This window comes from Humulus lupulus, chromosome 2 (assembly GCF_963169125.1).
Source record: "Humulus lupulus chromosome 2, drHumLupu1.1, whole genome shotgun sequence".
NCBI lineage: Eukaryota > Viridiplantae > Streptophyta > Magnoliopsida > Rosales > Cannabaceae > Humulus > Humulus lupulus.
The window spans coordinates 167205864-167211028 of NC_084794.1; the positions used below are offsets into that span (position 1 = coordinate 167205864).

A 5165-nucleotide genomic window follows, 5' to 3' on the forward strand; every position below is an offset into this window, starting at 1 on the left:
AGCCAATTATGTTCTAAATGCTTCAAAGTGTGGGCCAATTCAGTGGAATGTCAACTGAAGATCCTCACCTCCATCTTCGATTATTCTTGGTGGTGAGTGACTCTTTCAAGCAGCCGAGAGTTATTGAGGATGCATTGAGAATAAAGTTATTTCCATACTCTTTGAGAGATAGAGAAAGGGCTTGGTTTAAATCCCTCCCATCAGATTCAATGACAACTTGGAAAGAATTTGTCGAGCGATTCTTGATGAAATACTTCCCACCCACTAAGAATGCCATGCTTTGAAAACAGATAATTTCTTTCCAACAACTAGATTAAGAGATTTTATATGAAACATGGGAGTGGTTCAGAGTGTTACAAAGAAAATGCCCTCATCATGGAATTTCTCATTGACTCCAAATGGAGACCTTCTGCAATGGATTAAATGCTCATATAAGAATGGTGGTTGATGCTTCGACAAATGTGGCACTTTTATCCAAGTCATAAAATGAAGTTTATGAAATTCTAGAGAGGATCTCCAACAATAACTATCAATGGCCAACTACTATACCACCTACGGGGAGGAAAATGGCCGGTGTTCATGAGATTGGTGCACTTACTTCATTGGCGTCTCAAGTTTCTTCTATGTCAAATATTCTGAAGAGTATGAGTGTGGGTATTAGTCCACAAATGGGTCAACCAAGGTGGTAGCTTGTAGAATTTTCTCGTGTGTATTGTGGTGATGGTCGCACTTTTGATAATTGCTCTTCTAATCTCACATTAGTTTGTTTCATGGGAAATCGAAATAGGACTAACCCACAAGCCAATACTTTCAACCAAGAATGGGGGCAACACCAAAATTTGTCATGGAATGGTCAAGGATCTAGTTCTAGAAACTCTTATATGCCAAATAGACCCACCTACCCATCAGGATCTACTCAACAAGTCTCATAACTAAGACCTCAACAAGCGGCCATATCTAGTTCTTTAGAGAGCTCAAGGAAAGAATATTTGGCTAAGACTAATGCTGTGATTCAAAGCCATACTGCTTCTTTAAGAAACCTTTAGATTCAAATGGGGCAATTAGCCAATGACATGCGAAGTGGACCCCAAGGATCTTTACCAAGTGAAACTGAAAATCCAAGGTGAGAAGGTAAGGAACACTGCAAGGCAATCATTTTAAGAAATGGTAAGGAGTTGGAGATAGCCAAGGAAAATTCTGGGCATGAGGGTGAGCCATCTTCAATCCAAAGTAATGAGAAAACAAGAGAAAATGTAGGAACTTTAAGCTTGCCAAAACCCGCCTCTACTTAGAATGCTATAGCATCAATATCAGAGCAAAACAACCCAAAAATTAAAAAAAATTAGCAACCAGTCCCATTCCCACAACGATTCCAAAAACAGAAGTATGATGATCAATTCAAGAGATTTTTAGATGTTTTGAAGCAGTTGCACATTAATAGCGCGCTTGTGGAGGCATTAGAGAAAATGGCCACTTATGTGAAGTTCTTGAAGGAGATATTTACTAAGAAGAGAAGACTTGGGGAGTTTAAGATGGTTGCTTTGACTGAGAGTTGTAGTGCCATTTTGACAAACAAGATCCCTCCAAAGCTAATAGATTTGGGCAGCTTCATAATTCCATTCTTTATTGGAGGGCAAGATGTTTGAAGAGCGCTTTGTGACTTAGGGGCAAGCATTAACTTGATGCCTATGCCTATCTTAAAAAATTTGGGTATTGGGGAAGCAAGACCTACCACGTTGACATTGCAACTAGCTGATCCATTACTCACCCTGAAGTAAAAATTGAAAATGTTTTGGTGAAGGTAGACAAGTTTAATTTTCCAGTGGTTTTCATTATTCTAGACTATGAGGCAGATAGAGATGCGCCAATCATTTTGGGGAGACCATTCCTTGCCACTGGGAGAACGTTAATTGATGTTGAAAGGGGAGAGCTAACTACACGAGCTCAAGATGTGCAAGTAACTTTCAAGGTGCTTAATCCTATATGTTCTCCGAATGAGTTAGGGGAGTGTCTAGCCATTGATGCCATGAATTCTAGTATGGGGATGAAAATTCACAATTACAATATAACAAGGAAGTGAATAAGAAGCACCTTCTTGTGGAAATTTGGAAAGAATGTGTTTCATGGAAAAGCAAGGGAAAGGAAATGTCACACCCACAAGAGCCCAATGGAAAGAAGAGAGAGAGAGAAAGGATCATGATAGAAAAACTCATCCCCATGGTCAAGTTGGGCAGTGCGTGTTTTTCTCTAACTCACTAATGAAAACAAGTATGGGAACTGAAATCAAGGTGTTTCAGCGTGTTCTTGGTCACCAAAATGTATCCAATTGGTGTGATGGAATTATGTGATTAGTTTACTAGGCGAGAGTTCAAGGTGAAGGGCCACACAATGAAGTTTGGGAGAGGTGAGATTGATTGGGACAAGTGCTCAATCTCTTTGGAGGATCAATGAAGAAACGAGTCATAATTTGGGTTGCTATGGTATTTAAAGTGTTGATTGTAAAGCAGCCCAAACAAAAAAAATATATATTTATAAAGAAAAAAAAGTAAAGAAAAAAATATAAATAAATATATATAGTGAATATTTTTTTTAGATTATGGTTTTTGATGGTGTAATGTGCTTGTGGTTGGAGGGAAAATGGAATCAAAAGGGTTAAGGAGTTAGTTCTTTTGTTGTAGCAAAGTTTGGGTGATGTTGTAGCAATTATTGAGGAGAAAGATGAGCTTTTATTTGGGACATTTTCGCTGTAGCAAAGTAAATATGATGCTACAACATCATTTTGGAGCAAGCACTCTGACTTAGTTTTGCTGCACCAACGTCGAATCATGATACAACATCATTTTTGGCCATAGACCTCTGACTTACTTTTGCTGCACCAAAGTTCGTGTAAAGCTACAACAAAGTTTCAATGGGCAAGGAAACTCTCTGATTTAACATTGCTACAACAAAGTTAGTACAATGCTTCAGCAAAGTTGTTAAACCCAAAGAAGATTGATTTGGGCCTAAATCTTCCAATCTCATCCCTAACCTCTTTTGAAACCCTAATCCTATCATCATCTTCTCAAACTTTTCTCACCCAGCTGCGCCACCATTGATCTTGAAAATATGATACACAAGTAAATGTAGTCGTGTCAAGTAATAAATTCTGTAAGAACAGAGATCGTCCCACAGAGACAATTAACCAATTACCAATAATTGCTTTTCAAATTCTATTTCGTGATTAAAATTAAGATGAATAATTCTAAACTATGAACTAAATTTAAATAATTGTAAACAGAATAATAAATCAACGAATTAAAAATTAATAATAAGAAGCCTAGGAATTAATTTCATCAACTTTTCATTCTATTAATTTTACTAATCGGTTCTAAATCTCTTCTTCATATTCTAATAGCAAGTTAACATAATCAGTTCCTATTCTTTTTCAAGATATAAGTCCTCAGACTATATGCAGGTTTTCTACATTCCTGTGATAAACTTAAACATATAGAAGACATTAAGCATAGAAACCTAATTACTACACAAGTCATACATGTACTTTCGTCCAATATGCAACCTATGTCTATATAATGATAGCATATTCAATTCTCATCTTTCGAATTTTGAATCCAAATCATTAAATCAAGTAAATAGTGATCAAGTATTTACTAACATTTAGCAAACATCATATAAATTAGAATAAAGAAGAAGTATCAATAGAACATCATAGTAAAATTAAATTGAAATTCAAGTGACTACAATAATCCCTTGATAAAAGATTTAGTTCATAGATAACATAATGAAAATAAAGTTCAATTAATTGTTCATAGAAAATAACCTAAAGAATTCAGATGAAGAAAAAATCTAGAAAGTCATAAACCTGAAAAAGAAATCTAATTACAGCAGTCTTTTCTAGATCTAGGGTCCTAAATTCACAGAATAATGTCCATTAAATAGTTTTCCAATGCTCCCAAGTGAAAAGACTGTTTTGTCCTTCTAAAATTGGCTAAAAGATCTCAAAACCGCATCGATATCGTTGTAGCGCTAGGTTTTGGGTGCTGTAGCGCCATTAACAAAGTCAAATTGCATAAAAAATTGAGGTACTAGTGCTGGGGCGCTATTGACAGAAACAACAGATTTAAGGTCGCCTTTTTAGCGCTATAGCGCCACTATGATAGCGATGTAGAGCTATCCACAGAAACAATACTCAAACCTATTACTCCCGAAAGACTCGATTTTTTCCAAAATAACTCGATTTTCTTCCACTTTCATTTCATTCCACTCTCTTCACCATCTTAGCATCAAAAACTTGAAACATGAACAAACAAGCATAATTCTGCAATAAAATATCCCTAAACTAATGAAAACTTTCCTAGAAACTAGACCATAAACGAGCCTAAAACTCGTTTATCAACCATCTCACCTCCACCTTTTACCACCTGAAGCTCCACCTCTACCTCCCACCCAACCCCACGGCACCACCACAACCCAGAGCCTCATCTCCGACCACCCATCATTGTCCAGACCCATGAACCAGTCGTGCCTCACCATGAACCTAGCTCACCCTTCAACTATCTCTGAATCATACCTCCCATGCCTTCGCCCAACTCTGACCAAATCCAGCCGATGCACCCAACCACGAGCCCACCTGAACTTGACACACCCAACTACGACCTGAGACCACCATTCACCTCTCGAACTCACCTTTGCCTTCCTCCACAAACTGTGAGACCCAGCCGTGTCCTGAACTACTATGACCCGAAGCCCCACCACTCACCTCTGAGATTAGCCCCACCATCCATCACTCTCTATCTCTCTCATGTCTCTTACTTGCCATGTCAATATCAAAATTTCAATATCAAGTTCCATCTCATGCTCACGATAGCTCATTGGTTTGTTCTTCCTTGGGCTTTCAAGAATTTTTTTCCAAAAGGGGCAGTGATAGGTGTCTCAAATTCCTTCAAGATACCTCATTGCTCTTGTTTTGATCACTTTGGAATTGAAATTCATTTTGTTGTTGAGTATTATGCCTAACAAGCAAGTAGCACAAAAAAGGAAAAAGACCGTGGCCGAGGAACAACCTATTGTTGAAAAGTTCATAACCTCGACGACGGTCAAAAAATTCAAAAAAGTTGTTCAGTGAGATATTTGGTTTGAGAGAGCATTCCAGAATGTTGGAAATCCTG

At 37.6% G+C, this 5165-nt stretch overlaps 1 non-coding gene across 1 annotated transcript; it reads right to left on the bottom strand.

Annotated features, from left to right (window-relative positions):
- Positions 1-275: 275 nt before the first annotated feature.
- LOC133820594 (small nucleolar RNA R71) lies at positions 276-382 on the bottom strand. The gene has a single exon (XR_009887000.1). It is a non-coding gene; the product is annotated as a small nucleolar RNA R71 (small nucleolar RNA).
- Positions 383-5165: the final 4783 nt, after the last annotated feature.